This window comes from Dermochelys coriacea, chromosome 5 (assembly GCF_009764565.3).
Source record: "Dermochelys coriacea isolate rDerCor1 chromosome 5, rDerCor1.pri.v4, whole genome shotgun sequence".
Lineage (NCBI taxonomy): Eukaryota > Metazoa > Chordata > Testudines > Dermochelyidae > Dermochelys > Dermochelys coriacea.
Genome location: NC_050072.1, coordinates 76,947,365 through 76,969,180, shown reverse-complemented (window position 1 = coordinate 76,969,180; position 21,816 = coordinate 76,947,365). Strand labels below are relative to the sequence as shown.

The window sequence follows — 21,816 nt, the reverse complement described above, 5'->3', positions numbered from 1 at the left end:
GATAATGCTGCCCACTTCTTGTTTACAATGTCACCTGAAAGTGAGAACAGGCATTCTCATGGCACTGTTGTAGCCGGCATCGCAAGATATTTACGTGCCAGATCCGCTAAAGATTCATATGTCCTTTCATGCTTCAACCACCATTCCAGGGGACATACGTCCAGGCTGATGATGGGGTCTGCTCAATAACAATCCAAAGCAGTGAGGACCAATACATATTCATTTTCATCATCTGAGTCAGATGCCACCAGCAGAAGGTTGATTTTCTTTTTTGGTGGTTTGGGTTCTGTAATTTCTGCATCAGAGTGTTGCTCTTTTAAGACTTCTGAAACCATTCTCCACCCCTCGTCCCTCTCAGATTTTGGAATGCACTTCAGATTCTTAAACTTTGGGTTGAGTGCTGTAGCTCTCTTTAAAAATATCACATTGGTACCTTCTTTGTGTTTTGTCAAATCTGCAGTGAAAATGTTCTTAAAATGAACAACATGTTCTGGGCATCATCATCCGAGACTGCTATAACATGAAATATATGGCAGAATGCAGGTAAAACAGAGCAAGGGACATACAATTCTCTCCCAAGGACTTCAGTCACAAATTTAATTAACGCATTATTTTTTTTTAATAAGCATCATCAGCATGGAAGCATGTCTTTGGAATGGTGGCCGAAGCATGAAGGGGCATACAAATGTTTAGCATATCTGGCATGTAAATATCTTGCAATGCCGGCTACAAAAGTGCCATGCAAATGCCTGTTCTCACTTTCTGGTGACATTGTAAACAAGAAGTGGGTAGCATTATCTCCTGTAAGTGTAAACAAACTTGTTGGTCTTAGCAATTGGCTGAACAAGAAGTAGGACTAAGTAGACTTTTATGCTCTGAAGTTTTACATTGTTTTGTTTTTGAGTGCAGTTATGTAACAAAAAAACTACATTTGTAAGTTGCATGACCAGGATTGCACTATAGTACTTTTATGAGGTTAACTGAAAAATACTATCTCTTGTATCATTTTTACAGTGCAAATATTTGTAATAAAAATAATATATACTTTGATGTCAATTATAACACAGAATACAATATATATGAACATGAAGAAAAACATCCAAAATATTTAATAATTTCAATTGGTATTCAATTGTTTAACAGTGCGATTAAAACTGCGATTAATCGTGATTAATTTTCTTGAGTTAATCGCGTGAGTTAACTGCGATTAGTCGACAGCCCTAATTATCATTTAACATTTATGTGGTGGGAGAGCCTAAATTGTTCCAGCATCCCTTGACTTCTCCATAGTTAGGCATGTACTTATGGATCACCAGGAACGTTTCATTGAAATTAACATTGGCTGGTCAGAAGTATGTGATGGTCACTTCTAAGGAATATTGGACTTGTCCAAAAGAGACAATAGAACACTTTTCCTAGACTGGCACATTCACATTGATGGCATTAAAATGCCAGTAAAGATTCTGGGGGGTCTCAGCCTTTCCTTTGTTTTCCTGGTTCATGAAACCGTATAGTAGACACCAGCAAGGAAAGATTTAACTACAGCCTGAGTAGGCGCAGAATGACTATTGTATGCATTTGGTAATTGAAAGGATACTGGCAATGCTTCAGCACTAGGATAGATCTCAGCAAGGTAAATATTCCCGTTGCTACTTGTTTTCATAATATTTGTGAAGCAAAAGGGAAAATGTTCCTGGCAGAGTGAAGGGGTGAAGTGGTCAGACTGTCTGCTACTTTCGAACAGCCAGACACAAAGGCAATCTCAGGAGCTCATCAAGGAGCGAAGAAAGGCTTAAAAGGACTATTTTAACACTGTGCCATAATAGTGCAGTATCTTGCTTTTGTGTACTTCTTTGGGAACTTGACTTGAATATGGATTTTAGCTCCTTTTATGAATTTGGTGGGAGGAGTGATGATTTGGGCTGCTACATTTCTCTTTTGTTAGACCCAGTAAATAGATCTTGATTTTTTTGAAAACAAAATTGTATTGAGTGGTAATGAAAAACAAACTAATTACCCACAAGCTGAGACTTATCAGCATTTATTAAACCGTCCCTATACTTATTTAAAAAAAAACAAAGAGCAATGTACTTGCTGATTGATCTTGCATAAATCACAAGTCAGTGAATATTTAGTCATAACCGTTCTCCTTGTTTTTCACTGGCGTGGGATGGTAAGGATAAGACAGAAGTCTATTCTTACACCTTGCTGGGGAAAAGGGGTGCTGTACATTCCTGTGAACACTGAATGGTCGATGGAGCGCAATGGCTGCTGGGAAGAGGTTTGGGGCACTTTGCTCCATAATACTGTGCAAAATCTGTTTGTATTGCTTGAGGAGCTACATAATGTCATCATGCACATCTCAGTGCACTTCTAAGTCCTTCTGCCATTCCTCAAGCATGTGGTCCTTCCAATCCTGGTCACTCAGCCTTCTCTCCAGCATGAGGTCCCTCCAAGCCCTATTCTCCAGGTCAGCAGTCTCTGAGAACTGGAGAAGTTCTGAAAACATGTCTTTCTTCTCCTGATCAAGGTCAGTCTTTCAGCAGGTGTTGAGGGGGCAGCTCTCTAGGATCCCCCAGTTAAGGACACTGATAAACAAAAACACAGAGGTATTGGAAAGGAAAAGGAAAATATAAGTCTCAAAACTCGCTAAATTTTTTCCCATAAAGATCTTTCTAAAAATATGCATAGAGTCAGACTTGCTTTGGGACAGCCTGCTTTGGGACCACTCTACAGCTCCAGATATGGTGAATAGCATGGGACTGCTGCTGAAATCCTTTAGCCATGGGGTTAGGGTTGCCAACTTTCTACTCTCACAAAACTGAACACGCTTGCCCCACCCTCTGCCTCACCCCTCCTCCAAGGCCCTGCCCCTTCTCTTCTGTTGGGCATGCAGGCTCCAGAAATAAGGAGTTCAGGGTGCAGGAAGGGGCTCCAGGCTGGGGCAGGGAGTTGGGGTGCAGAGGGATGAGGACTCTGATGTGGGGCCAGGGATGAGGGATTTCGAGTGCAGGAGGGGGCTCCAGGATGGGGCAGCAGTTGGGGTGCAGGGGGGAGTGATGGCTCTGTCTGGGGGTGCAGACTCTGGGGTGGGGCTGGGAATGAGGGTTTTGAGGTGCAAAAGGATGCTCTAGGTGGGACTGAGAGGGGTTGGGGTGCTGCGGGGAGCTAGGGCTCTGGATGGGGTGCAGGAGGGTGCTCTGGGCTGGGTTTGGGATGCAGGAGGGTGCTCTGGGATGGGATCGAGGGGTTCAGAGGACAGGAGGGTGATCAGGGCTGGGGCAGAAGGTTCCTTCCCTTTCCTCAGTGGGAGTCTTGCCAGCCCTCCAGGATTGGCCTGGACTCTCCAGGAATTAAAGATTAATTTTGTGATGAAATCTCCAGGAATACATCGAACCAAAATTGGCAACCCTACTCAATGGGCTTGTCTCTATGCTCATCTGGGTGTTGGTTAGGTATATCCAGTATTGAAGAGCTCCTCGCTCCCCATGGTCTGTATCTCCCTCCTTAACAAGCTCATTGTTGCTGAAGCATGGGAGTTTCTTTCCATCCATTCTGTGGTTCTTGATGGGGACACCACTACCACCTCAAATGTGACAGTGGGTACATCACAAGTATGGTATGGAACTCACCATAGAAACAGCAGGTCTGTGGGATGGTCAGATTTTCTGTCAGAGTCCCTCACCTACTGTAATGACTACTGCAGCTCCTCCCCCTTTACCTAGCATTGCTTCTAGTCCCTGTCATAACCTACCCTCCTCTGTAATGTCTATACAGACACCTTTGTTCCTGTGGTTGTCTCACAGGAGAGCTTGTACTGCCCTTTTCCCCCACAGGCCAAGAAAATCCAGGACTTTTTTTCCTGGTCCAGGCAAGCGCACAAAGTTTAATTGCAGCTTTACATTTGTACTGAGCCATGCCTCTCAGCTCACAGAGGTAGGTTAATAGGTGTACTCGCAAAGTCAGGCTCCCAGGAAAAAGGGCATTTTCAAAACACTGGGGATTTTATGGGGGGGGGGGCAAGCTTCCAGTCATGGTTATCCCTGTAGTGGAGTTTAAAATTGTGACCTGAGTGGATGCTGTCATCGGCACAGGGTATTGTGGGATTGTTGCTGGAGGAGTGTTTTTAACAGCACAGATAATGCAGCACCTACACTTGCATTTTGCTATCAGAAATATGTTGGCAGAGGACTTATATCACTCAAGGAGGTGGTTTTATTTTGGTGACAGAAATTCTGGATTTTACCTGCTGGAATTAAATTTGAATGTGGACACATGCAAATCTGTGCCCCCAACAGGCAAATTTTGCTGGCAAAACCTGATTACATAGACCTGGCCTAAGACATTTCTCAAGACCTACAGCAAAGCAGCAAGGTCTGAAGAAATAAGCACAGGCTTGGACGGAAGGAAGTCCTGAGTTCTACTTCAAGCCCTGCAACTGCCTCTGGGTGACCTTAAGCAAAGTCACTTTACTACTTTGCCTCAGTTTACTCTTCTGCTACCTCACAAGGATTGTATGGTTTAATTAGCTAATATTTGTATATAACTTAAACTGTAAAATGCTTAGTATTATTGCTGCTGCTACATGAAACACTAGAATTATTTCCAACTCATGAGAAGATAATTACTTGTTTTAGTACAAAGCAAATTGGCACATACACACAATGCACTCATATTCTGGGACGATCCTATTATGTAGCTCCAATCTACAATTAGACTGACTTTGTGTACATAGAATTTGTACTGCCAACACTTCAACCGAGATAAGAGACCACAAGTTTGCCACAATATTTTTAGTGACCTGGACTAATCTGAATAATAGTCAATAGGCATAATTTATATGCTGGACTAGGTGTTATGCTTTACCTGCATGCTCTAAATGATTTAAATGATAGTTACATGTTCCAGAGTATTATGGCAGAGCTAATTGTTTTTTCCCCATCACTGCTTAATCATATTTCACTGTTATAGTTCCATGAGACTCAGATCAGTGACAGTGATGGTGGAGTGCTTTTCTACCACTGATTTTTAACAACGACTATTTTCATCTCTATTTCATCACTATTTAAATCTATTAATAGATTTTTTTTAAGACCAGAAAGGACCATTGTGATCATCTAAGTTGACCTCTTGTGTAACAAAGTATTACAAAATGTAATGCGTCATTCCAGCCAGTGAATGAGTCAGCAGAAAACAAGTCCATCAGCAAAGGTTTCTTCCTCAACTGTTCATATTTCATAGGAAAATAAAGGACGCTATTGTGAAAGGGGTCCAATCCAAGCCCCCAGCCTTTGTGAGTGGATTCTAATTCCCCTAAGTTATTTTCACCCTTCTACCTCCCAAATAGCCACCTGTGCACTGGGAGCAAACCCTTTGTTTACAAGGGACCAGATCGTAGCCCTTTACTATGTCACAGGCAGGTTTACTTGGTGATGGCCTCTTGAGGTCCCTTTCAGCCCTACTTTTCTATGATTCAGTTATTTTTCATACAAATAAATGACATAACTATGGTATGTTAATACTGAAGGGGTGAAGTTGTGGTTTCTGTGCTAAAACAGGAGCAGAGAAATATTGGCTACTTCACGTACAGAGGTGGGTCTATACACCTCTGAAGGATCAAACTCTACAAATAAAGCTTGCAAATCTAGTCATCTCTGTATTGGTATGCACAGAAGAATGTTTATATGGTTTACAGAGTCATTTTGTAAGTTTGGTTAGACAATACCTGTAGACTAAGATTCATAGCATTCAGTACAGAAAAAAAATCTATAAATATAAAATTACAGGATATTAACACAGAATTTAGAAGCTCTAAGGCAATTAACACAAAGCTTACGAAGGCCCAGCAAATATCAAGTGGTTATAAAATTCATAGGGAACTTACTAAGAATTATTGCAAAAAAAAAAAAAAAAGATTAAATGAGGCAGATGCACCAGCTTTCATTTGGGATCAGTGTGTGAAGGATTTAGCCCAAGTCATATTTGAGATAGGTGTGAGCAAAAACCTTTGCAACTATGGAGCTGCTCCATAACAGCATGGTAACATTAAGAGAGAGATATTAAGAAGTAGAGACAGGGAAGAAAAGATGCATCTTCAGATTAGATTTAAACGCATCGTTGATGTAGTGGAGGAATATAGGAAGGCTGTTCTGTTAGGCACTACAGAGGAAAAGAGGGTGGTTACAAAAATGTTGAGACTTGGAGACGGGACAGAGAAGAGGACAATGCTAGACATCTCTGTGGTGGAGGATCATAGAGAGACAAAGTCAATAAGATAGACTGGGCCAAGTTTTAAAACAAAGGTCAGTTTTGCCGTGGATCCTGGCATAAATGAAAGCACAAAGCAAATATCAGATATAGAATGCTCTAACAGGCCTCACCAAATGCCATTGGAAATCAGCCTTCATTACGATGCCGTCTCCATCAGATGAGGCCATCATGGTTCAGGGCTTGCTCTCACTTTGCAGAGAGAATTACACATTAAAAGGTGAAGTGAATGGATGTGTGTAAAATGCTGTGTTTTTTCTTATCTGAATTTAATTACACTATCCATAGACCCATGGGCCCGGAGAATTTAATAAAACTGAAGGAAGAAGGAAAACTTGCTGAGCAGAGAAGCTTACATTGCCCTATTTGGCACACCGATGGCCAGGAACTTCATTTTGCCTCACTTCTGATTTCCACTGGGATTTAAAACACTAATCTGGTTTTAAAATATTATCCTGTAAGTAAGAAGATGAATGCACTTTTTCTGTTTTTGATTTTCTCCTTTATATAAAGGAATGGAAATACATTAATAAAGTGCTAACAGAGTAGTTGACAATCCAAACCTATATGCAAATCAGATTCATAACCAAGATTAACATGACAAAGAAAGATGCAGCCCTAGTGGCTTCTAAAATATTCAGTTGAAAGGAGGTCGGGACATGGAAAATAACTGCAGTGCATTCTGAAATGAGTCAGCTTCTTTCAGGATTTGAATGCAGTACTTTATGAGAGAAAAAAAAATGTCTCGGCTGAGTATGAAAAGGCTGCCACACAAAAGTTTCAAAATTATAGGCTGAAATAAAAAGAATATATCAAACGGTAAAAAATATGTGCCTATCTGGTAAATTTATTGTTATTATTGTGCATGAAAATGCTTTGTACCTACCTTCAAAAGACAGATGGCAAAACTTAACTGTTGGTTTGGTTTTTCCCCAATTCTGCTATATAGTTAGCTATGGAAATTGTAGTCTTCTTAGTAACAGTGATTATAGCAAAAGAGAAGTAGATAACTGTACAATATTTTAAACTTCTTTTGACTGTTTCGATTTGCTCAGTTTCCTCCATTAATTAAATGTGTGTAACAGTAGCTGCAGTAAGCAGTCACTATTAACTCTTGTCACATGATAGGTAAGGATTATAAAACACAGATACCCTCTGTGTCATACGACTGTGCCAGAAAATAAAGATTATTCTCGCCACCGTTCATGTGCATCATACCCTTATTAAAGTATATATTTAAGTATATGATCCCTATGCTTTTTTCATCTTTTTCATTTAAATGTAAATTTTGGCTACCAAAAGCAGATGTAACACATGTGAGATTAAAGATGCTTGTTCTAGACCTCTGGAGGCAATGCACTTTCAATGACTTTAAAAGCAGTTTTGTATTTCTTGGATTTTTCTCCTTATCATGATTAGAGGGGGGAAAAGCATAGGTTATTATTTAAAAGGTTGCATCCAGCTTCACAGCTGATCCAAGACTAACACAGACTTTGAGCTGAAAATACTCCAGCACATCAAAGTGGTACATCATCAGCTCCTGCTGGCCAAAGAAAGAAATGTTTTTAAAGGGCAATGTTAAATGCTCACATCACTCCTTCAGAGGTTACTGGCCTAGCGCCTCTGAAACAAGTAAAGAATGAGAATGCAATATTTGCAGTGTTCAATTTAGGAGTGGTGTAATAAGTGCTTATGCCAATCACCCTTTTTTCACTGCTCCTGCTTGAAAAATTAAAAAAAAAGGGAGATAAAGCTCAAACGTACTCTGGAGATTAGAGGTTGATGGGAGATAGTCTGACATACCTATAATTAGATATTTTTTATACCTTAATATCAAGGAGTTTTCAAAACAAAGACAGAGGATCAAATATTTGGGCAAAACTCTCCCAACACAACCTTTTCATTCTGTTAAGGAACATGGTTTATTCATGCCTTAGAACAGCTTTTTCCTCACTTCCACTCATAGTGCAACAACTTACTGCTATCTCTACAGGATGGTTATTTTCCAAAAGACTTTCCCTTTTGGAGAGAAAAAAAACCTGTGCTGAATGATATTAACTAGATGAGAAAGGAGGTCTTGAATGGAGGGAATGAAAACTCTGCAGCCTCTAAGATAAGTTTTACCTACAAATTCTCCCTTTACTTATACATTTAAAAGAAAATGGTGAGGGAGCCTGCACATTGACACCGAAGTATCCAGGCTACAAAAAAGGAGAAACAATAGCACTTCAATATTTTTTTTCAACCTTATATTTAGGAATTTCTTATCAAAAGGGCTCACCTATAGATCAGTTGAATTCAATGGGAGCTGTGGGGGCCAACCATTTTAATATGTAAGAGATTGTATGAGACTTTACTTCTAAGTGAAGCAAATGAATGCTGAGAATTGTCTAGCGCAGTTAGTATAAGGTATCCTGTAATGCATTTTTGCAACTGGGTCTACCATGTAATTTACTATTTTTTTGCTAATTGTTTACACTGATATGATCAAACCTATTATGATGTTAAATGATAGTGAAATTAATATTGATCTCTTTAAAGCCACCAACAAAATAGAAATTATCTTTGTATTTCCTAAATAAATGCTAGATTATAAGTAGGCAATTTAGTACCTAATATTTACACAAAATTAATAGGTAAGTAGTAATGTGAAAAAAAAGGTCAGTGAGATTTCACTAGGGTTGCCAGGTGTCTGTTTTTTTACTGCAATGCCCAGTCGAAAAGGGACCCCAGCAGCTCTGGTTGGCACTGCCAACCAAGCCATTAAAAGTACAAGCAGCAGCGCAGCAGGGGCCCGGGGCTAAGGCAGGCTGCCTGCCTGCCTGCCCTGACTCCTTGTGACTCCTGGAAGTGACTGCCAGGTCCCTGTGGCCCCTAGGTGCATGGGTGATGGCCAGAGAGGCTCCACACGCAGCCCCGCCCTGAAAGCCAGCTCTGCAGCTCCCATTGGCCGGGAACCATGACCAATGGGAGCTGCAGGGGCAGCACCTGTGGGCACAATGGCAGCACACAGAGCCTCCCTTACAGCTCATGTGCCTACGAGCTTCAGGGACCTGGCAGCTGCTTCCTGGGAGCTGTGGTAAGCGCTGCTGAAACCCTGCACCTGCTCCCGCATCCCACCCCCTGCACCAGCCTGGAGTCCGGCCCCCCCTGCACCCAAACTCCCTCCTGGAAGCCACACCCCCACACTGCCTCCAAACCCCTGGTCCTGCACTGAGCCCCCTCCTGCACCCCAAGCCCCTCATCCCTGTCCCCACTCAGAGGCCACATCCCCAGCCCAGAGCCTATACGCCCCCTGCACCTTAACACCCTGCCCCAGCCCGGAGCCCTCTCCCACACCCCAAACCCCTCATCCATGGCCCCACCCCAGAGCCCACACCCCCAGCCAGAGCCCCAATCCGCTGCCCCAGCCCAGTGAAAATGAGTGAGTGGTGGAGAGTGAGCAATGGAGGGAGGGGGGATGGATCAAGTGGGGGTGGGGCTTTGGAGAAGGGGCAGGACCTCAGGGAAAGGGGGGGAGTGTTCAGTTTTGTGCCATTAGAAAGTTGGCAACCCTAGATTTCCCATGGCTATTTCTGAATGCTCTTTGCCACTTTTCTGATACATAAGGCTGTTTTTTGAAAGATGTGTATATACAGAAGGGCTGTTCTCAGCATGGTGGAAAAACAGTTACAAAATCGGAGAGAGCTTCATTATAGAATAAACAACTAAGCCCAGATGACTGAAGGAACCTTGCCTTGAAACACAATTTTCCCTTTTTTCTTAAAAGTAGCTTCCAGAATCAGTGACAGGCCCCCCAAAAATATTCTTCATCTTTGGAGCTGTTCAAAAACAGGAACCCAGAGTTGGATCCAAATTTGCAAGTTGCACCCATCTTTATAATGGAATAGGCCAGCTCAAATCCCCAGAGCTACCCACCATCAAACTTTTAAAAGGTAGGAATCCATACTGAGTTCTGATTTTTGCATGGTCAGTTTCTTACTCTCCAAAAGGAGAAGGATGTCCAATGGTTAGGGCACTAGTCTAGGACTTGGGAGACCTAGTCCAATTGCCTTCTCCACCAGATTTCACATGTGACCTTGGACAAGTCACATAGTCTCTCTGTGCCTCAGTTTCCCATCTGTAAAATGGGGATAATAATCCTTCTCTATCTCACAGAGATGGTGTGAGGATAAATATGTTAAAGATTGCAAAATATTCAGATATTATGATAATGGGAACCACATAAAAATTATCTTTCTATCTATGTTAAGACTTATTCAAAGAATGAAGCAGCTGTAAAGTAGCAGCATTTTCAAATTACAAAGAAGAAATGCCAACAATCAGTGAGTACAATTGTGAGAAATTATCACCACCTGTTGGCAAAATCATAGAACTAAAAATGACTTGCTAATTTAAACAGTACCAAACAAGAGCAGGATGGAAGTGACTAAAAAATATTCTGTTTTTCATCATTCCAAGCTTAGGTGTGTCTACTTGTGAATTTTTGGTTAAATTTTCTGATTTGCTGAGTTTTTAAATAAAAAAAACATAGTATGTAAAATACTGGAAAAAGCTAGGTGTTTTCATACACAGACCAGATTATGCTCCAGCAGACAGTGATTCTGCTATGGTATTAATCTTAACCTTCTGAAGTGATTATGGTCAATCACTCTATGGTTTTGCTTGCTTATTTCACTATTTGATTCTGTCTGAATTTTTAATTCAGTAAAAACTTTGAAGAAGCTCATTATCAGGGCTCCATAAAATGACTGGTGAGGATTACTTCAGTTATTTTGTAACAGTACTGGAGATCAGGGAAAGTAATTGCATTCATAACAGAATACCCAGACAGAGAAAAACAAGATTTGATGAACAGAGGTCACACCTTTAAAAATGTTTAGTTTCCCTGGTAGCTAAATAATATTGCTAAAGCATTCTATCTGAGTGATTTGTACTGCTGCCTAAAGTATCTGAGCATCTTCCATAATAATTAGATTGGCAGTCTAGTAGGTCTCTAGGAGCTTCAGAAGTCTGTGGGTCCTCTCTCATTTTGGATTATAAAATGCTGTTTGTGCTAAGTTTTTCTGGGGAAATAAGGGGAATAGTGCGATGCAAGTCTGGCTATGGTGGAAAGTCTTTATTAACAGCGTGATGAACTGGGGCTCTGTCTGTACATCTTTTGAACTGTGGTAGACATTGTGAAATTGTATATAAAAAACTGCTGTATCATGAGTGCCTAAGTGTATTTGGCTCCAACATTGCTGACAGGTCCTGTAGTAAGGACACACCAAAGAGGGATAATGGGGAATATTTAAGGTTAACAATGATACTTTAACCACACTAAAGTTATGCTAAAAAGCATTTGCACCCTTGGAAAACCAATATTATCTTACCCTTCTGGAAAAAGGGTAAAAGGTAGGAGCAGTGGAAAGTCACCCAAAGGAGAGAATAAAAGAAGCCAGGGAGATTTAAACAGTGAGCCACACAGGAAGAGAGGGAGATAGAAAGAGAAAGCATGGGGCAGAGAGAGCAAGGTCACACAAGCTGGGAAAAGAGCTCTATGAGGGAGAAACCACACAGATATAACAACCCATAGAAGGCAGGTGACACCGTGCCTGCCTGCCATCCATGACACAGATGGTCCCTAGGGACTGTCATGGGAAGGTGAGCTAGAGTGGGGAAGAGTATGTAGTATTTATTGTTTTATATGATCCGTATTCTCCTATACTTTACATGATTAAGTAAAAGAGCAAATTGTTTTAGACTCTGGGCAAAGTCTCTTTATATATGTATTAATTGCTTCCCAACTACTGCATGAGAAAGTTAAACCATTAAACCAGAAGCTTCACACCTTTGGTACAGAGGTCCAGGACAAGGTCTGTTTAACTAACCAGGGTATCTTGGGGGGTCAGAGCTGGTTGTGGGTATCTAAAGAAATTAGTTGAAGTTACATTTATGAAAAAGGGGAGCAGACAGATTCAGTGCCCAGAAAATGTGCCAAATACACCCAGGGAAGAAAACAGTGCTACAGTTTGGTCAGGCTCCAGATACATCCCCTCACAGCAGTCTGGGAAGTGGCTAGAAAGGAATAGCCTGGCCAAATCTGAGAGACAAAGCAAGTTGGCATTCCCTACAAACTCCTTACATTAAATACAGGGTAGCATAGGGCCATGGTTCCCAAATTTTTTAGTACTGCAGCTCCCTTAAAGATATTTTAAAACTGTGTGGCTCCCCACAACCAAATATTTACTGACTCAGAACACTAGTTTCAAGAGTTCAGGCCCTAGTGTTTGCATGATATCGCAACTTTATTCAATTATATACTTTTTAAAAATTATATAATCTGATCTAATCTGGGTTTTTAAAACTATAATTTGAAAATATGGATTTTTTTCTGGTGTGTTCAGCCACAATCTAAGATTTGGGTGAGAAGAATAAGCCTGTTTTGAACTGCATAGTTACACAATGTTGGTTGAATCTGTGATAGGGCCAGATATAAGTTATTTTCCATGATTAAATCATTTCTATGTCTTTTTTTTACAGAAATCATTGCTGAAAACTGCCCTCTCAGTGGAAGAAAATGGAAGCAGTACTTTCATAGCTTCATCAATGAATGCTTTATACTCTCCTTTAACAAAAATTCAAAATTCCTAGTTTATTAGAAACCTGGTTTTCAGCATGTGATCACTTGACAATTTTAAGAGATTTTTCTGAGGCGAGATACTTACAGTTGGAATGAAGTCAGCTGTTACCAAGAATAGGCTTTAAATCCAATCAGTTGGAGTCATTAATGTTCAACTCCAGGAAAATACTAAGAAAAATGGAAATACAATCCAGGCATATTTGCTTTTTAATAGTATTTTGATTGCTTTAACTCTGTTCTTTTAAAAAGTCTGGTAACACTTGAAACATCTCAGTAACTCCCTTTTCAATGTAGTATCTCCAAAGACAAAGTTTCTTCCTGAATTCCCCCCTTTTCTCTTTTATATCTAATGTATTTGTATTCCTACTTTAAAGTGTTAGGTTCAGTGCATTGAATTTGCCAAATATGTCTACCAAGTAGCTAATGTCGTCAAGATTAAATTTCAGAAAGTGATTATATACAGTACTGTATTAAGATATATTTTCATATTAAATATTGTAAAGATTATACTTAAGGATTCTGATTTTTTTGTTTTAAACAATAAGTACTTGGAAAACTCTGGATACAAAAAAATAAAATCAATATTGATCCAATAAACACCAGAAATAGTTGTATCTATGGTTATGTTTACACAGGGATTAAAAAAACCCACAGTTAGCCCAGGTCAACTGACTCAGGCTCCAGGGTTGAAAAATTGCTATGTAGACATTCAGGCATGGGCTGGAGCCTCACCCCCTGGGACCCTCCAAGGGCACGGCAGGAGCCTAAGCCAGAACATCTACTGAGCAATTTTTAACCTTACAGCCCGAGCCCCACAAGTCCAAGCCAGTTGGCCCAAGGCCAGCTGCGGCTATGCTTCAGGGCTTTTATCCCCATGTAGATGTACTCTGAGTTGATCTACACAGAGCACACTACAGAAGTGGGATTTCTAAAACTCACTAACGTTGCAAATGAATTGGTCCACGTAGACTCTGAGGGTGCGCACTAAAGGTTCCCTAGTGCACTCTAACGCAGTGCTATTTGAAACAGTACTACATTAAAGCACACTAGGGAACATTACAAAGAGAGTGCTCATTAAATCCTGATTTTTGGGCATCTAAATAGAACTCAAAAATTGCTAAGAATAACCACACCCCCAATGAAATTAATAAGCCTGAAAAACGGAATCCCTAGTTATACTTCAGAGTTTACTGGATACCACTTTTCATTTATAGATTCCAAAACTTTAAATTTTTCTTTTTAAATACGTAATGATATAGTCACTCCCATTCTACACACGTGGGAATCTGAGGAAGCAAGAGGTAACATAAGTTATCCAGAGTCTCACAAGTCAGTGACTGAGCCAGGAGTAGAACCCAGGGTTCCTGGCACTCATGCCAGTGCCCTACCCACTGGGCTAGCTTCCCTACCACATCCAAATATTTATCAGGGATTAGCTCCCACACAGCTAAATAGAAGAACTGGGGTTATTTAATTTGACTGTCTCACCATCATACCAGACTCTCAGATTATCACGTCTCTTTGTGTAAATGTGTATCTGATTTCATTTCTGCATTAATCATCGAAAGAGGAATCTACAGTCTCATGTCATACAGTATGCACAAAGTTAATTTAGTGTTTAATTAATTCCTCTTTACATAACAATGCTTGTTAATCTAATTAGAATTTCAAACTACGTATATATTTGCATACTTATTCATGATCAAAAAGAAAATAGGAGGTTTTTAGGTGCCTCGTTTCTTCGACTCAATTAAAAAGTGAAGATACAATTGTTGTGATGCTGAACATACTGAACCTTATTTATCACACTGAATATATTAATTACTCATAATTTTCATGTCCCATCTTTATGTGAGTAGAATTTAACTACAAACTAGTTACCTTGTAGCATAAACTCTTAACATCTTCACACTTCCTATTTTAGCAGTTCTCAAACAGTGGTCTGTAGAGCACTGATGGGTTCATACAGTCTCACGACATTGCCTCTCCTTCTGGCCTCCAACTGGTAAATCATCTTAAAAGAAGCTAAAAACACATTAACTTTACTAATTTTATTTTTCCATATAAGCAAGTATTGTGGTTGCCCCAGGGAATCATTAATCTGCTCGGAGATTCCACATGCTACAGAAGCCAGAAAATATTGGAGGTGAACCCAGGCCTGTGTGGCTGGTGTGAAGCTGAAGGTTTTGGTTTTGTAGAACATTGAGCCATATTCCAGTAGGAGAAGGGGCTGTACAAATGGGATGACCTGCATCTCATACGGAGGCAGACTAATCTTCTTGGTTGGAGACTATCTAGAATCATAGAACCATAGGGGTTAGAAGGGACCACAAGGGTCATCTAGCCTAACCCCCTGCCAAGATGCAGGATTTGTTGTGTCCAAACCATCCAAGATAAATGACTATCCAGCCTCCTTTTGAAAACCTCCGGTGAAGAAGCTTCCATGACCACCTGAGGCAGTCTGTTCAATTGGCCTGTTCTTATAGTTAGGAAGTTTTTCCTGAGATTTAATCTGAATCTGCTATGCTGTAGTTTGAACCCATTGCTTTTTGTCCTGCCCTCTATGGCAAAAGAGAATAACTTTTCTCCATCTTTTTTGGGGGGCAGCCTTTCAAGTATCTGAAGACCCACCTTAATCTCCTCCTTTCCAAACTAAATGTACCCTGTTCCTTCAGCCTTTGCTCGTATGGCTTGCATTCCATCCCTTTGATCATCTTTGTCGCTTGCCTCTGGATCCTTTCCAGTTTCTCTACATACTTTCTATACACTGGTGACCAGAATTGGACACGGTACTCCAGCTGAGGCCTAAGCAGCACCAAAGTACAGCGGTATTATCAACTCCCGTGACTTGCATGCTATGCCTCTGTAATGCAACCTAAAATTGCATTTGCTTTTTTTGCAACAGCATCACATAGCTGATTCACGTTGCAGCTGTGATCCACCACCACTCCCAAATCCTTCTCAGCAGTGTTGCTGCCACACCAGTTTTCCCCCATTCTGTGTGCATTTGGTTTTTCTTTCCTAAGTGTAGCACCTTACATTTGCCTTTGTTGAATTTAATTTCATTGTCTATAGCCTAGTTCTCCAATGTTTCAAGATCCCTCTGAATTTTAGCTCTATCCTCCAAAGTACTGGCAACTCCCCCTAGCTTTGTGTCATCTGCAGACTTGATCAGTATGATCTCTATACCTACAACCAGGTCATTAATAAAAGGTATTAAACAAAACGGGACCCAGAACAGATCCCCACTTCTGACCTCTCTCCAATCATTGCATTAAATAAATACTCTTTGTTTGCTGTTGTTTAACCAATTATGTATCCACTTAATGATAGTTCTGTCGAGCCCGGATTTCTCCAGCTTACTTATCAGAATATCATGTGGGATTGTGTTTTTGTTTTTAATAAATCCCAAGGTTGGATAATTTCATGCCAACATGAATAGATTATTTAATCTTAGTCTAACACCAAAGACTTCAAAACAGTCTCAAAAGCTTCTTAAAGACCTTGATTCATCATGGAGTAGCTCACTTACCTCAGCATACTTTTTATAACTGGTGGCACAGCACACTATTCTTTCAAAGCTTCACAAACAGAGAGAAGCTCTTTAAATCTAGCTATACATTTTATTAGAACATTCTGATTCTAAAGCAATCTGATGGCACACTGCTTTATGATGGCTATTAAGTGTAAGATGAGTTGTACCTTCTTGTATTTAAAAGCATGAAATATTGAACTAAATTTTGTTGAGTCTTTCCAACCTTCACTATAAAGTGTTCCTTTGAATATTTTGAGCCCTGCACTTTTAAGAATCTTGCAGCCTAACTTGATAAAAATGTTTGTACTGACACTGACTAGGAATTCCCATAAATTGCATTGAAAATTCTTGTAATAATCTCAGCCATGGTTGGGAAACATCAAAACACCAGAATCTGATCACTGTGTTCATCATCAATTAGTTACTTACCAAAGGACACCAGAACTTTCAAGTGCAGGTTAAATAATCAGCCACTTTAACTGCTTTTGGAAACCAGTGTAGAAAATTAAATAAAAACATTTGGAGTTTTAAATTGGCAAGAGCTAGGATTAAAATAATAAGCAATGTCGCACTGAAAAATGGGACTGGAAGTGAAGAATACTGATACAGCTGGTGAATCTAAGCAAGCTAACCTATCTACGTAAGCCAGAGGTTGATAAAGATACTGAGAGTATGTTGACACTGCAATGTAAGCTCAGACTCTGACTCCAGCTCAAGCCCAAACTCCCCTTCCATCTTCACACAAATCTGTTTGACTCAGGACAGTAAATCCTCAGGACCCAAGCCCTAGAACCCAGCATAGGGAACTGGGTCTGAGCCCAACTCCCATGGGGACTCGGGTCAAAACTGTATCATTTTGAAGCATGGACACAACTTGGACCTAGATCCCAAGACTCATGTCCTGAGAGTCGGCCCAAACTATCCCACAATCCCATGGGCCAGAGTTACTTGGCCTTTCTACCCCAGCACTAGCCAATCGACTTCCAGGAAACAGAAGCAACCTGCCAGGTTCAAGTACAGCTGCTCAGCATTTAACCCTCCCATTTTATTCTGACTGCTGAACTGCAAACAGAATGAGCCATCTCCTGCATATACTACGGCCAGTGACAAGAAGTTATCCTTTGCCAAACATGCTGTTATCTAGTCTTGGAACCCCAGTTAGGTTTTGGTAAATCTCTGGTGCAAGGCAAGCAAGAGATTTATGACCATGCATACCATGCTGGCAGTATTGGGGTTCACCAAAATGGTGACCAGAGCAGGAAACAGAGTGAGTGGATCAAAAGTGACTACAGGAAAGCTGAGAATGAGAACTGCACCTCTGACAACTCCCTGTCATCCTGCCCCTTTTATGAGACCTTTGACCAAGTGCTGGATTCTGCACTGAGCCCCCAGCAGTTCACAATAGACTGATCAGCTGGGATAGATCTTCTGATCCCTCATTCTAGCATAGCACTAGAAGGGAGCCAGCAGCTGCCAGATCAGGCTAGTGAAGTGAATCTTGTGCTCACACTGGCTTTGCTGACAGAGCAGCCACACCATGTCTTGAGTCCATACTTAATAGAGCTGCTTGATGATGCCCCACAGGGGCAGCCCACTGTGGAACCAGCAGCAGAAACAGAAGGGGAAGAAGTAACTTCAGAGCCTGGTAAATGATTGGCTCCATGTCTGTTGTTCTTAAACAAATAGGAGGAATTTTTGGTTTATGACCCAATGCAAATTTTATTACAAGCCATGGGTAGCAGCATGTGTCTGCTAATGGAGGAATGCATGCCATATCTTGTTGTCACCCCCCAACATACACACATGCTACCACATGGAATTCAAAATGGAGACCAGGAACTGCAAACAACAGGTAAACAAGTATTTACAATTACATTTTTACCATAAATTCACACCTTCTTACAAACAATGTGCTGGAGCGTTAGAAGTAAGAATCTTATATTGCCTTCCCTTTTAGTACATAGCATCACACAAATCGACCACCCCACAGTGTAGCAAACAGTAAACTGCACAGGAGGGAGAGGAAAACAAAGCACAAGGATGACTAGTTCATTGTCTGAAATAGGGCAGGGAGGCGTATATGCAGTCTAGAAGTGCGCCGGGGAAGAGAGGGTGAGATGTGCAGTTTTTTGAGAGTCTTATCTCGAGTGTTTGCATGTAGTTAGGGCCCTTCATTTTCACTATTTATTTTATTTAATTTTTCTCGGGAATGTATCAGTGTTTATTACCACAACAAAAACAGGTCAAAATTAGTGCAAAAAAAACTATTAATAATTTTTCAGGGTAAATATCAGGGTTTGTTTTGGTGGATGGAAAGACGGGGGGAAATGTATTCAATAGATTAATGCTTCGAATTCTGTTAATCAATGTGGTTTGCTGCAAACTAAAACAGAACTCAAAACACCATGCCACCTCTGAATTTAAGAAAACAATACATCTCTAAACCCCTAATTAAACTTTTCATTTGAATAGTTTACTGTTATAGACTTAGAATGATTAGCCTGTAAATATTTACATTTAATAATTGGGCCACACCATTTGTAGTGCATACACTCAACTTTATCCTTTTCTCCTCTTTTTATTTTTTAAAACTTTCAAATACTTCCTTTCAGAGTAGCAGCCGTGTTAGTCTGTATTCGCAAAAAGAAAAGGAGTACTTGTGGCACCTTAGAGACTAAAATTTATTAGAGCATAAGCTTTCATCCGATGAAGTGAGCTGTAGCTCATGAAAGCTTATGCTCTAATAAATTTGTTAGTCTCTAAGGTGCCACAAGTACTCCTTTTCTTTTTGCAAATACTTCCTTGTGTTCTGAATCATATTCTGATACAGATTTTCATTTTCTTCCCATTTTAGTGTGACGAATCTTTAAACTGTTACTTGCTAACAGCTTGAAATGTGTATGTGATTGGTTTGAGATTCATCAGTACATTCAGATGCGCACACACTTCAGAGCTAGCTTGCATGCATGCCTGTTTGTTCATTGTGTGTATCTTCTAGACTAATACATAGCCTTACTTCAACAGGCAGCTTTGCATATACACACAGACTAATGTATTATTGTAATACATATAACTCATGCAATATATTATATTTTCCTAATAAAACAAGTTATTTTTTATATATTTGAATGATACAAAAGTAGGGTGAAAATCAGAAAAAAAATGAATAATACTTTTTGTAAAACCCTCGAATTTTTCGGTAAAAATCAGTTTAAACTGAAAATGAAGGGGCTTACATATAGTCCATAGACAGATGTAGTCAGAACAGAACAGGCTGTATCGTAAGCATAGAGAGGCAGTAATACACATGGATGCTAGCACAGAATCCTGTTGATGCCCCTGAATTTTGACCTCATCACAAGTGCTGATAGCTGCAAACTTTTCCCATAGTAGGAACTCCAGCCAGATAGTCAGTCACACTTGGGAAAGGACATATTTCCCAGGGCTTCTCTATATGACACCAGGCACCACTATCACTGCACCACATCATATAATGTGTATTTTGAAGAATAAAAAGACAACCATGACAAGACACAACTGGGAAGTTGTATCCAAACACTGCCTCAATACACCTTTCCAAACTCATCCGAAATGAAAAATCCATACTTCATGTCAACCACCATTCTCTCCCCATTGTATAAGCAGTCCTCTCTCCCATAACTAAAAACTCATGACAATCACATCTTCCCATTTGTAGCATACAGTGACAGTACTGCATTTACTGTTAACGTTGCTGTACAAATACATTCATAAACACAATATTTTCCCTCTTCCATTGATCCATGCAAGTCCATAACTTGCACATAGGCATGCCTGATTTCTGTTGCCTGTGTTCACCTTGCTCCAGCAGTGACAGGCGCACTTTCTGGCAATCCATTACTGTCATGGGTGCACTCAGGGCAAATGCCTCACCTTTAGGTTCATAAAGATTGTGAAGAGCACAGCAAGCCACAGTATTGTGGACAGCATTGATGACACTGCATCCAAACTGTTCTATAAACAGCACCAGTGGGATTTCAGTCGGCCAAATGCACATTCAATCACCATGCTACACCCGAGAGTGTATTTAAACCTTCTTTTGACAGGGCTTCTGAGATCAGGATACAGTTTCATAAGCCAAGGCAAAAGTGGGTACCATGGTGTCCCTTACAGTTACACTGGGTACAGTTACACCATTTATGACAATATCATTTGGTGGGAACAGGTATCCCAGCCTGTCCATGAGCGTAGATTCCTTATTGGCAGAAACCCTGGCATCATGAACTTTTCCATGCAGCCCAGGCTGGCATCTATAAATCAGCCTCTGTGGTCTACAAGAGCCTACATAACAATGGACTTGTATCCTTTGCAGTTTACGTACTCCTGCTCCTTGGGGAGAGCAAATTCTGTGTCCCATCAATCAGGGCCGGCTCCAGCTCTTTTGCTGCTCCAAGTGGCGAAGGAAAAAAAAAACAAGCCTGGTTGAGCTGCTGCCAAAGTGCCGCCAAAGAGGAAGAGAGGGACTGCAGGGCCCCTCGCCGAATTGCCACCGAAGGCCCGGACGTGCTGCCCCAATGACGGATAGAGTGCCACCCCTTTCTATTGGCTGACCCAGGCACCTGCTTCCTTCGCTGGTGCCTGGAGCCAGCGCTGCCATCAATGGTCCCATCTGGGAAACCCCATTCTCTCAGAACCAGCAATTACTTCAGCGATATTGTTTATACCCAGCACTTTTAGGTAAATCACATGACTGACAGTTGCAGGAACCTTCACCACCACAACCCCATAGTGGACTTGCCAGCATCAAACTGGTCAGCAATGGACCTGTTGCAGTCTGGGGTAGCTAGCTTCCAGAAGGTTGCAGCAATCCTCTTCTGTACTGGCATGGCCTCCCTCATGCATGTATCCTGACATTCGAGGGTCAGGGCAAGCTGCTCACAAAGCTCTAGAAATGTCACTTTCTTCATGCAAGTGTTTTGAAGCCACTGCTGGTCATCCCAGGTCCTTATGAGGATGTGATCTCACCAGTCTATGCTTGTGGCCCTGCTCCAGAAGTGCCAGTCTATACCAAGAGTTGTGAACCGCAGCCTCCAGAATGACTCTGCCATATCTGTATCATCATCATTCTCTGACAGGTGTCTTTGGTAAATCAGAAAATGCAGCCAGAATGTCCACCAGTGTCTCATGGATGCTCTGCCTGTTTCCCGACAAGGAGTGAAAGCGCAAGCAAAGCCAAGTTCTTTATATGGTGACTCTTCCATGTTGCTGGCTCCAGTTGGTGGGACCATGCAGATTCAAAAAACGGCTCAGCTGGTTGTGAGTGCCATGGGACCGACACTCAAGTTTTCCCAAAGTGTACCACAAATAAAGAGCTAGAGTACCTAAAGCTGGGGAGGCTGTTTGGAAGCCT

At 41.0% G+C, this 21,816-nt stretch overlaps 1 long non-coding RNA gene across 1 annotated transcript; it reads right to left on the bottom strand.

Moving 5' to 3' along the window:
- Window positions 1-1,233: 1,233 nt before the first annotated feature.
- Window positions 1,234-14,910, bottom strand: LOC119856137. Its single transcript, XR_005293175.2, has 3 exons — window positions 14,774-14,910; window positions 12,978-13,060; window positions 1,234-2,588 (listed from the first exon to the last, which is right to left on the bottom strand). It is a non-coding gene; the product is annotated as an uncharacterized LOC119856137 (long non-coding RNA).
- Window positions 14,911-21,816: the final 6,906 nt, after the last annotated feature.